The following is a 13122-nucleotide window of genomic DNA, read 5'->3' as shown; positions in this document are numbered from 1 at the left end:
TTGGTATTTCTCCTCAGGATTGCTTTTAAAAAACATTGAAACAAAGTCTCACTGTCTCCAAAAGAGGGCAGCCCATTTTAAGTCATTTTAAGGCTTGTTTTTAATGAGCACGAAAATGAAAGTATAAGCCAGTTTGTTAGAAGACTGATTTGGAAAAGTATCACCATAGATGAGAACACATTCTGTCCATAAAACTTTATGATAAGCATAAGAGATATATTATATGCAGATACTATAACTCAGCAACACCTCATGAGTGGGATATCAGTAACACAAATGTACCAACACACAATTTTAAGGAATATCATTCCTACCAGCCGTATACCTATTGCTGCATTTCTCACAATCTAGCTTCATTTCAAGGGCAATAAGGACACAATATTAAGAATTTGCTATCACCAGGTACTTGAGGTACAGAAGAGAAGCAAGTTGCTGATCTTTGGTGTACAAGTTTGTGCTATTAATATTTTTTAGCGATTACAGGCAATTAAGAATTCAGTGTTGGTTTTAATCCCTCTGAGTGATCTAACTGAACCAAATCTGTGCATCGTACACACCATGCAGACATCAAAAATAGACATCCTTGCTCATTATATTGATACTGAATAATATAGAAGACAAAAAGATTGTAAAAAATGCAGAATCTAGAAACTAAAACTAGATAGTTTTAGTCAAATAGTTTGAATAGTGAGAGCTTATGAACTGAGAAGTGCAGTACAGCAGAAGCCTGAGGATATCTGTCAGTTAATTCATCTTCAAAGCTAGTATTCCTTTCTAAAGATTTAAAATTTTAAAAATATTTTTTGAAGGTTGCATGCCTGTGACAGACAATTCATCCCACAGATAGAAACTTATTCCATTCCGTTCATCTTCAGCAGAATAAGAAGTCATCAGATTGCTCTCTGAAAGCTTGTATTAGATCTTCCATCAATTGCTACTGGCAGATCAAAGCTAGATGACTTTCTTACAATATAGAAAATCGAGAATACCTGGATCTCTTTCATGCGGGAAGTCAGACTAGAGCATACAGCGCCTTCCCTTCTTAGCATCTATGGAAAGTCCTTATCGCCCCTTTTTCTTATGCTTAACCAATATTAAAACTAGGTCTTCATGAGAATGGCTTCTTAAGATAATTAATTATTCTTTTAAACAATATCATCTTTAGTCTGTCAGGGAAGAATGTAATTTCTTACCAACTCCACCAATGCTAATTTTTTTTATAAAGACACTGAAACAGAGAATATATTACGAGATAATAATTACATCAAGCCTTAGGAATGTAAAAATTGGAAAAATATAAAGTGATAACATTTCCAGTGTAATGATTGTAAGAAGAACTGAAAATGGCATGAAGTATACTCATTCTCATGGCAAAGGCTGCAATGCAAAAAAGCGCAAAACTAACCTGCCTCAGAAGTATGCACTAGCTGTTCTTCTACCAGTTATCTATTCCAATCATGTAAACAAGAGTTTCTGACTACAGAGTGAATCCACTCTGGCAGTTAATCCTGTTCTCTTATAGTTCTCCATGGAGACTTGAGGATACAAAGTATTATGGCTCTGTGTAGCAGGGCTCAGGTACAGTCTAACAATTATACTCATCAAATCCTTGCCACATGTGTATCTCCTTGAAGAACACTAAGGACAAAAACCCTGTACCCTCCACATATCGTTTTCATTCCAAGCCAATATAGTAGCTGCCAGACTTGCAGATATGTCTTACTCTTTTGCAGCTACTTCTACCAATCCACTCTCTGCACAGCAGGATGCTGAACCGACAGCTTTAACTCTTCGCCACACTATCAGCTGCTTAGTGAAATGTTCTAGGTCACGAATATTTGCAAATTAAGTGTCATAATGGGTTGTCTGAATTGCCAAATAATCAGATTACATCTCTTTTTCTGAAAACTACGTACCTTGACTGATATAGAAATTAATATGTGATAATATGATATAATCTTTCCCACCTGTTGGACTGTGGAATTCCCTCAGCTATTTAAAGTACTTAGTTTCTAAACGGCAGTCATTCTTCACTGTATTTTGGTTTTATTTGTAGTCTGGTGAGAACCTCCTTTTTTCTAGCAAAAATATCTCTTTTGTGATCTCGTCTTTTCTTTCACCTGCTTTTTGTCACACAGACCTTTTAATATTGACAATGATTGCTATTTCATTCCATCATTTGTAGCTGCTTTGAAATTAACATTCCAGGTTGTAGAAATAAAAACCACCTCACATACCAACTTCAGAGTGTCCATTTATTTATAGCTTGTGCATTTTATTTCTTCCCTACTAGGTATCTTCTTCATTTGGCTGTCAACTACACAAAATTTTGTCACAGAAGAACTTTGCATTGCATAGTGTTCAGATCAAACAGTAAGGCACAAAAGATTTTTATAGACAGTGCACTGTATTTAACATATGTGGGATGTGAAAATTTTTGTATATAAACAGCTTTTTAGCCCTAAGTAATATATTTCTTGAAATATTTTCTTACAGAACTAATATCTTCTCAATGTTCTAAACATAATGTGCTATTTCCTTTAAAATCATATGCATTTTAATATTATAATAATCTTTACACTAAAAGCCTTTTCAATGCAATTAATGGTTTAGCTTGTCATGTCTTCTAAAGAAATATAACTGACAATGTGATTCCAAAACAGATTTCAGACTACAATATTCCTTTGTGCAGAATAGATCTTAACATACTCACAGAAACACCACTTAAAGAGTTTAGAAGACGAAACATTTTTTACCCAAAGGCAATTGCATTTAAATGAAAGAAGCAAAACATTTTACTGATTCTGATTCAGTTACATGGAATTACAAAACAGCAGTAGATTTTTAGTTAGTTACAGATGGAAAAGAGCTTTGGTGATATCAGAGCATGCAGAACAACTATTCTTTTCCTCTGTAATTTTTAAGTGGGCAGTAAATTACAAGCAATTTCTCCCCGTTAAGAGTCTATCCTCATTCATCACAATCAAGAATCTCACCACTTCACTTTTTTATATCCTTTTTCTCCCTTTGTGTATCTTTTCTTCATCTTTTAAGAAATAAGGTCTTGGCACCAAGAAAATTAATCTCTTTGTACACTTTCCTGCCCTTGGCCACATAAGACCTTCAGTCCTAGACAACTTCTCCAGGAATTATCTTTTCCTCAGATAATTTTATACATGTTAACACAACATTTAGCTATAAACATATATATGAACACACATACACTTGGACCCATCTGTATTTATCTCTCTCTGAGCCAGCCTTGAGCTGGCAACATATGCCTCCCGAACTACGAGAGTGGGCTGGGGTTAAAGCTAAGACAGCCAGCATGTTCTTAGACATGAATTTGAATCATGGGAAGATACAGTTCAGCCTTCATTAAAAAAAAAAAAAAAAAAAAACAAAAAAAAAATGCAAAATGCACTTCATTTAACACATTTCTTCAAATAAAGTGTTTGAGCAGCTGAAGAATAGCTGGAACTGAAGCTCAAACATGCTGTAGTGTGGACTGCCTGAGCTCTGCCCTGACATAGCCTACCTGCCATGCAAGACTTTGATGCTGGGGCCCACCCATGTCCCATGGCTATAGCAGGCCTATTGTTTTCATTCAGCTGCTTACAATCACTCATAAGTCTGTCAAGATTCTTAAGCACTTCTTAAATACAATTGTGGGAACAGAAGTTCAACTTCCAAGCAATTTTGCTCCATGACAAATAGTTCTGATCTTTAAAGCCAGGGTGGGGTCGGGGGGGAGAGAGAATGTTCCTATGATCTCCTTGTACTTCTTTTCCACCAAGGCTGGTCATTCAGCAGGCAGTATCTTTCATACAGATGCTTTAATAACCATAATCTTTAGAGCAGACATGTCAGGTGAACAGAAGTCATCTCAGATGAGTTTGCAATGTCTACGGGAGAGCAGGTCACTGGAATATAGACACGTACAACAGGAACCCTTTTGTCTTCTCAGTGAGGAAACTGATAGTTCTGGATACAACTCAGGCAGCCACGTTCATTCTTTCAGCAAGATAGAGCAAGACAAAAAGAGATAAGGATGGTAATTTGTAGACTGTAACACTTAAAGACCTAGACACAAGACTAAGCGATCATTACACCAAGTCCTATTTGAACAATAGACAGCTCTTTATCAGAGGCATCCCTAATCCTGCTGTGAAACAGAAGGGCACAGCTCAGCAGAAATTTTATTTTTTTGGGGGGGGAGGAGAGTATGTCAAAAGAAAGCAACTGGATGTTCTTTTTAAGCTTGCTTGGAAATGATCAACTCTTACAAGAAATCCAGTTTGTGCCAAAAATTGTGTAGAAAGGATCATTTTAAGGCATGACTTCAAAGAGGAGATATATTTCTACTGATGTTACAAACAGTTCATATGTGTAAATGTTGCTGCAACAGTGGGAGAATATAGACTAAGCACACTGTAGGCTGCTACCACAGGTGAACCGAAGACAGGAATTGAATATGAACATAGGGTAGGCTTTCAATGCTGTAGCTAGAACAGGAAAAAAAAGCCAAGTATTTTTATGGCCATAGGAAAAAATGCAAATTTACTCTTGAGAACAAGCATGGAGGGTCACATTTTCTGTTTATAGTTTAATAAAAAATCTTTGAAAAAGAACTTATCATCACAGCTTTAAAAAACATTGTTAGTATATTTCTAAAGCAAGACACGAAATTTGGTTATGCATTTGCACTTGGGTACTTCCCAAATTGTGTATTTAGTGGCATCAATCAGCATGGTCCAGTGGATACAAGAGCAGCTTGGGATTCACAGATACTAGCCCTGGTTCTGTTTCCAGCTGATCTGGGCATGGCATTTCAAAGTCCTCTGCAAAGCAAGCCAGCTTCATTATTTTCAATGCTATTGCATGGAAGAATAAATTGTTCCAGTGGACAAAAGTGATAGAGAGAAGGTACATATAATTACTAACTTTACTAATTTCATACGAAATACTCAGATTCAACTGATTAGCATTTTTCATGGCTGTGTTTTAATTAGTAAAAAGGTGAAAAACATGCAGGTGAGCATTAACTGTTCCAGATGCAAGACTTTTTGATGCATTACTTCCAGAGCCCTGTCAGTAGTAAACAACACAAGCAGAAAATGGACAGACACTCAGGGCTGTATTTCAGTGTGATGGACCTTCTAAAGATCAACCTTCTAAATTGTACCAATTCTTGAGAATGTGGAGCAGAACCTGTTTTTGTACGTCTGAGATCCTTTGGGCTAACCATGATGACTATGCTGTAATGCTGAAGTTGCTCTTGCTTTCTGTCACACACCATTTCAACATTAAGAAATTTCAATATAACCTCAGTAATCACAGCCCCGCAGAGATCCACTGACAAACTAATTTGCATCAGATAGTCAACCTCTTTCTTAAATTTCCTATAGTCCTGTGGAAAACTGGTATTATTACCATGTAGGTCATCAATAAAGTGCTAAATAGTCACTGCTAATAACCAGTTCTATAAGATCCAACAGAAAGGCACATATTCAGCGAGGATTCCCCATTTAGAGTCATGTTTCATAGCCTGCCTGACAGCTTTTAGTCCATTTTAGAAGAACTGAATTGATTTCATTTCAGTCTAGTTACTTGATCAAAAAATGATGCCTCACAGAAGCATATTATATATCACACGATGGCACAATGGCATTGATCAAACTGTATTTGTTATCTCTCAAATAAGAGAATAAAGAAAGGAATAAAAAGTCATGTTGATAAAATCTATTTTCCAAAAATCAAGGGTGACTAAACTTAAAGAATGATAGGAAGTTTAAATGTAGCCCAGTAGGAGACTTCCTTTTTCCAGGACTAGAGCCAAATTGATAGGCTTGCAATTATCCAGAAGATTCTTTTTAAAAGCACTGGTTATAAATTCCCAAGTTCTCTGTAATTTCTCACTGTTTCTAAGCATATTGAAAAATTCAAGGTTCATAACCCACAGAAGTCTCCAGTAAATTCTTTAAAAACTTCCAGATATTAGTTGTCAAGTCCAGATGCTCAAATAAGCCTGACAGTAAGAGTTCACACAGCAGCAGAGCAGCACAGCAAAGGTGGCAGAGGGTATTACATACTTCATGGTCGTCATCAACAGAGGTGCAGCAGCCTGACTTTAATAGACACTTGAAGAAGAGAAGTAATTCAATGAATACTTGGTTCTATTTCTAACGGACATGTTTTCACCCAGCAATGGCCCATTCTTTTATTCAGACTACTTTTGTTCTTACTGTGCTTCTTTAAAATAAAAATAAATTAAAAAAAAAAGTAAAGAAAAATATATTTCATCCATAATTCTGTTCTCCATGGAGATTTGTGTGTGCTTTATCGATTTCCTGAAGACCTCAACTTTTATAAGACCTTCACACCCCTAACTTCTCACTTAGGGATTTTCATAGTAATAATTCTTCTTCGTTAGGTTTTTTTTTTTTTTTTGTCTGTTTGGTCATTAAGTTTAGAATTCATAGACAGAAAAAAGAAAACATTTTACCATCTTTTTTGTCTTGAAACTTTTTTCCAGTACTATAAAATTGGTCATTTTCATAAACCAGTGAGAATAGGGACCTGAATATATGCATTACAAGAAAACAAAATAAAATCATGATCACTTATGCCTAATTAGCTACTTATTGGTGATTTGCATGTCACCCAGAGATACGCTGTAGGAGAGGAAAAGCTGTGGTATTGCTGACTACAGCTACAATGACACTCTATATGGAACTAGAAAGCCAAGGAAATTCCTTATGTTCATCCACCAGAGTTCCCTTCTCTGCTGTTGAAAAATTCACCTGCAAGATGCTGCTGACCAAAGGCTTATGGCACAGATGGAGGCTTCTTACTGGCCAAGCCACTCAGCTCCTCAAAGAGTGGCAGCACATACCAGATGGACTCCTGGCTCATGCTGCAGAACTTGCTACATGGCAGGTGTCTACAGATCATGCTTTTTAATGACCGTCCGCATATACAGCAGAGCAATTCTGCCTGTGGCCTCTTTTCCAAGGAAAGTTAAGTAGATCCCTAATAAATCTAGGCATATTTTCTTGGCTCTCACCAGCTGAGATACACACTAGACAGCAACTTGAAAGACACTCTCAAGATAAAGCATACATTATCACAAAACATAAAGTGAAGATCAGGATACAAAATTCAATTAATATCATATGAAGTGCCAAATGAGGAAAATAGATTTTTAACCAGTATGTGTAAGACTCTACAATGGAAGGGCTGTGTTTATTAGTGGTAGTTTATTATTTATACTATGTCCCATGACTATTCTTTCTGCTGTGCAAAGATCCAACCTGCCTTTTTGCTTTAGCAAAGAAGAGTTATTTGATAGATGTCAGTGGACTGTGATTTCTGTTATTCTGCAACGGCTATTCTCCGAAGGCTTAAAGTGGTTGTTCTTTAACCATAATGTTGTTAAAGAAATGCCAGGAAGTTTATTTGTGGTTTATTAATACTGCAGAGGCCCCAAAGCAGCAAGATAATGTCCAGACTTCCAAAAACAAGGTTTGCCAACCATTTCCCTTGGCCAGCTTCCAATTAAAGGAAGAACATGACAGCCAAACTGCAGCTACAATGGCTTCAGAAACTGCTAAAAAAGAGAAAGTAGAATGATCCAAGCCACAGAGCCCTACCTTAATTTTATACACACTAAAACAAAAACCCAAACCAAAACACCACTTGCATTGCATTTGTACCATCATACAAAGTCCAGGCTGGGTCTCGAAAAATATTTCTTCCCAAAATGCTTTTTCGGAGTTCACGTTTGTGTTTTGAGACCAAAAGGCAAAGCCACTAACCCACTGCAGTATACTGCTTCATCCTGCCTTTTTTTTTTCTGCAAAATATTAATAATTCTGTCATCTGGGTTCCTCTTATCTTTTTGATAAATGAGGCTACTGCCTTCCTAACTTATTAAAGCATTTATCCTCTCTTCTATATTTGAAACACTGGGAAACACATATCTGATATACCTAAAGATATTTCTGAATCTCTTCCATACAAAACTATTTTGGAATGTCCAGCTGGACTCAGCTTTGTAGTTTCTGAGATCTCCTGAGTTGCTCTCTGACACAAGAATACCTGTGTTTCCCCCTTCACGGCTGACCATCAGTTTCCTTTGCAAGGTTTACATCTGCAGATTTATGTTGACATCCGGAATGTTATTGGCTGAAAAGGGGTTTTAAAGTTTTAATTTTCCCATGAAGTGGCATAGCTTCTTCTGAAGGCACATTCTGTTACTGAGCAGTCACTGTTTTCTATTGAAAATGAATGACCACAGGGTATATCAAAGTGCACCACTACATTCCTAAACAGGCAGAGGCTCACGCCACCAATTTCAGGTGCAGACTCCAAAGGCATTGCAAGGCTGTCCATCCCCATAGTTTACAGAGGTAGAGGAAAGAGCATGCGACCTTCAACAGGACAGATACGCCCACTTTCAAATATCCAGGACCAATTCTCTCTGGCTGCTTTTGCCACCAGGCAGAGCTTACTGTTACTTAAGTAAGCTTGCAGGTTACTTTTCCATATTCAGAGATGAAAGCAGAGGCATTTCAGATGTGATTACCTGTCCCAGTTGTCTCAGCACTTCATAAAGAAAGGAATTTCCTTTAGTATAAAAGTTGACTATAAAAGGGCAGTTGCACAATATTCTGTTGGACGTACACATTCGTCACTACTTGACATTCAGGCAGCCTTTTTTCTTTTTCATAATATATGCAATGTTATGAATAAAGAGTTTATTGTGGCTCTAAGTCCTGTAAACATGAAGTGTTGATTTTTTTAGAGCATCCCAAAATGTGGAACTGCTTCATTGATGTCATACGATTTAAATCTAAAAATTAAGTACCAGTATTTCAGCTGTAATATTGTTTCTTCAAAGAAATAAAACTGATTCTATCACCTACTATCAACAAGCAAAAATCTTTAAACCTGACAGGCAGAAGACACTTTTTATGATGCACTGTTCCTCACCATTTCAGCATCAGAACATTTCCGCAGAGCTGTCACAGGGGGACCTGAGCTAAGATCCCCAAGACTTATATTAAGCATCAGTTTGGACGTCAGAAGACAGCTATTCTTAGGTCTTCCTAATGAGGTCATGAAGAATTTTGTTTTCAAATGCAGTATTTCTGATTCCAAAATTATAATTGTGAAAAATCTGATGTTTTCTGGAGTGCATTATCCTTGTAGCTGTTAATCTAAGATATTCACCTACCAGTGTCTGAAGTTAGGCACTTAAAATCTATATTCAGTTATGTAAGACTGTAGGCTGCCAAGTGCTCGAAGATTTGCAGATATTTGCTATCATTCTGAAAAATTGGTTTATTCATTTAGAAGAGTATTTTAATATTTGGTTTCCATCCCTGCCACCTAGCATTTCATAAATCACATTTTAACATATATTCCAAACATTTTTAAGGTTCATTTAAGGTGATGTCTGCCTTTGAACATGTACCCAGCTTTCCTGACATCCAAGATCAAACAATTGTTCAGCAAATTTTGACAATTAGTTCACTGGAATTGGGATTTCACTTGAAGCTTTGACTTAATAAAATCAGGGATAACATTCTAAGAGGTGATATAGCATTTATAGAGTGGGCAACAATATGAAGGATTAACATCTGGTTTATTTATCCAGTGATGACTGAGACAGCTATAGCAGTCTTTCCATATTCCTCCCATAATGCACAGAGTTTTGGTTTTAAAGAAGTAGTAAATAGCCATCTAAAACAACAAAACATTACTTCATAGTGTTAAACACCAATTCACTTGCTATGTATTGTGTTTTCTTCATTCTACTCTTGCCTGTTATAAAAACATAAACTTAAAACATTTATTGCTGTGCTCAGAGTCCTTTCCTCTTTTTCATTATTATTATCTGAAACTTCGAAGCTTTTCTTGAGGCAGTATTGTTTCTTCCTTGAAAAAAAAAAAACAAAAGGCAAGAGAAGATGAAGTATTTGAAAGCCTTGTGTCTGACAGAGTATCCTTAGTTACAAATATGTTATAATCTGTACACTTGCCATTTTAGGTAGGAAGAACCAGATGATGCTGGAATTCAATTCAAGCTAAGGAAGCAAGAATAGGGCTTAGAAGAATGCTTACATCTGTCCCTAATTTGCTTGCACATAAACCCACTGTAACCTCTTTTATTGCCAAAGTCATACAAAGAAATTGGGCACCAAGCAGCATAGGTAATCTTGAACTGGAGGCCCTCCAGCCTAATTAGACACAAACGCCCAGAAGACCTGAGACTGAAATATGGCATGTAGATTTTGAAATGTATGAAGAGACAGAACAGTCTCATTAGCAGCCGTCCGGGTGCATGTTTAGTCCTCTGAAGTTCCTTTTTTTGACTGAGAGAAGGAGTAAGCCATGTCTTTGCCTGAGGCTAAGTACAAGGAAATGCATCCTGTTCCTTCTGGAATGGCCTCAATCTCCTAGCTCCCTCCCCAGGATGCTCCTCCTGGGATTTGTGAAATTCATGGCCACTCTCTTTGCAAAGACATCCTCACAGCTGATTTCATATCAATAATACTGGGAAAGACAAAACAGTATAAGTCATTGAAAAATAAGACAAGCAATTCTGTGGAGAGTTTAAAGAGATATTGGTTCATTGTTCATTATTTAGTAGATATATTTCTTAAGGAAGATAGCTATCGAGTTTTGCCAGCGCCATAAAAAGTGATAATTTCCCTTATTTCAAACCTCTAAACTCCTTTTATTTTTCTGTCATAATACAAGTATTGTTGTCCACTTTCTGATTATGAGTTTGTCTCTCTCTGATTACAAGCACGCATCTACTCTGTACTTCGATGCAAAATTGTAAGTGAATTAAAGAAACAAGCAGAGGAGAAGCCTATGAGAACTTTAAGGATGAATGGCTGTGGCAGAAAAGGCTACACATAACACAGAACTGACCTCCATGTTACAGATGTCAGGCACATTCAGGGACCATCTATTTCTGGAAACATAACAACTACGCATAACCAGAGGGTGTGATAGAAATGTTTTTATCAAGTTATCTCCCTCTCAGTTATTTGGGAGAACAATGCAAGGTAACACATTATTTCCTTTTTGAATAGAGTCTTTACATTATCAGGACATATCACACTGGCCACAGAATTACAAACAACTTCTTGTTTTAATAAAGAGAGCTTTGTGCTCCTTTTCTTTTGCTGCAAGCACAACACAAAGGAAACACAGGGGCACAGCAGAGTGGAGAGATCTTGTGTGCAATAAAAAATCATGGATAAAGCCTCCTGTTAATTGACATTCAAGGTCAATTTGTCTGTGATGCTGTGGCCTATTTGCAACTGCTGTATTAGCGCCTGAGGTCACCAATCAGCCCCGTTTTCTTGATAAGGTTTATGAGAAGACTATATGACATTTAATTTCAGCAGCAACCACAACTGAAGCATTGCTCTTACAAAAGAAACAGGCAAATTTTAGGTGGGAATAATTTCACAACTTTTCTTAAAGATTTTATGATGTTTCTAGTTTTTGTAGGTTTTTTAAAAAAGAATAGGTACCAGGACACTCATTGTTCTCTCTTGCCCTTTCCTGGGCTTTAGATTTGAGATTTAGAGAAAGAAAATAAAGCAGTAGAAAATGAGTTACTCGGCCACAAAATGGCAAGTCTTACAGGACTGCCCATTTCTGTCTGACCTCACCCAGCAGTGAATATCAGAGGTGATGCCTGGCACTGAGAGGCCGTTTCCTCTCGTGCTTCCCTGGTGTGATCGAGGCATCCCCTCTGGTAGGGGACCCGCAACCCGCCGAGGGAACAGAGCTTTGGACTGCGGGCATGTCTGTCTATGGGCAGGCAGACATGAGCTCACTGCCCACGCAGGAGCCAGCTCTGGTCCAGGAGCCACACAGCCTCATTCATAAGAGCAAAAACATGCCCAACCTGATGCGTCTGTGCCCAGAAGAAGAAGCAGAGATTACCCGGCAACAGGCTTCCACACGTACGTGCCTGGGACACCGGCAGAAAGCCTGGTGAGTGCTAAGATGGAGCACATGGATCAGACACCCTGGCAGGCAGGGTGCTGAGCGTTCCCGTGTTGTCCATGAGGGGAAAAAGCACCAGCGAGGCCAGTGACCAGCCTTCACTAAGGATAAATGTAAACAAGTAAATAAAAAGAGGGAATCAGGCAAGCCCTTGCTGGCTGAAGCAGATGAGAGGGGAGATGCAGCCTTGCTAGGTCCCATCCCATGCAAAAGCTCCGAGGACATGCACAGTGGCTGGGTGCTGATGGGCGGCAGCAGGCTCCCGTCATCACCGCAAAAAGCTGCCAGGCACAAGGAGGCCGGTGGTGAAGCCAAGTGGGGTGGCAGAAGCTGGGAGAGGAGAAGCCTAATCGGCCAAAGCAGGGTGGTGGGGGGCAGTAAGGGGAGAAGCCTGCCGCCCCTGCCCTGGGGAAACGGCGCCCTGCTCTGGCTGAGGAGACACACCCTAGCCGCGTGTCCTCGGGCCGCGGTAAACCCCTTTACCGTACCCGAGAGCTGTCCCGGGTCCCCCCCACCGCCCGCGGCAGGCCCCCCCCTTACCTTCCGGCTGCGGGCGGGGCTGCTCCAGCCCGCAGCTCCAAGCCCCCAGCTCCTGCTTGCAGGGGGCGGCGGGCCTGGCCCGGGGGTCCCCGGCCTACCCGGCGCGGCGCGGTGCTCCCGGGGCCGCCAGCGGCTGGCGCGTAGCGGGGAAAGCCCGGCACTCCCGGCCGCCGCTGCGGGCGCCTACCTGTTGCCAGGGAAACCCTGGTGTCTCCTCAGCCGCGGCCTTCCACGGCGGGCTGCGGGCGGCAGGCGCTCCGCTCCGCTCCGCTCCGCTCCGCTTCTCTCCCGCAGCCGCGGCGGGACCCAGGGGCGGGAGCGGCGGCGGGGCAGCGGCAGAGGAGCGGGGTGAGGGGTCCGGGGGGGTTGCGGTGGTTGCGGGTCCCGGGGACGGGGTGGGGCGGTGAGCATTTAGCAAGCATCTTCATCTATGAGCGGTTGGTGGGGGGGGCTTTGGGTGTATTTCTCGCAGTTTGGGGCACAGCGAACAGCGCTCATTTATTAAGCTGGGGACGGTTTCAAATCCATTAATCGTTATTCGGGTAG

At 39.9% G+C, this 13122-nt stretch overlaps 1 long non-coding RNA gene across 1 annotated transcript; it reads right to left on the bottom strand.

The window, feature by feature from the left end:
- Nucleotides 1-2241: 2241 nt before the first annotated feature.
- Nucleotides 2242-12739, bottom strand: LOC136012641 (uncharacterized). Its single transcript, XR_010611869.1, has 2 exons — nt 12577-12739; nt 2242-4014 (listed from the first exon to the last, which is right to left on the bottom strand). It is a non-coding gene; the product is annotated as an uncharacterized LOC136012641 (long non-coding RNA).
- Between the last annotated feature and the right edge of the window lie 383 nt (nt 12740-13122).

This window comes from Lathamus discolor, chromosome 4, assembly GCF_037157495.1.
Source record: "Lathamus discolor isolate bLatDis1 chromosome 4, bLatDis1.hap1, whole genome shotgun sequence".
Lineage (NCBI taxonomy): Eukaryota > Metazoa > Chordata > Aves > Psittaciformes > Psittacidae > Lathamus > Lathamus discolor.
This window is presented reverse-complemented; position numbering and strand designations above follow the sequence as displayed.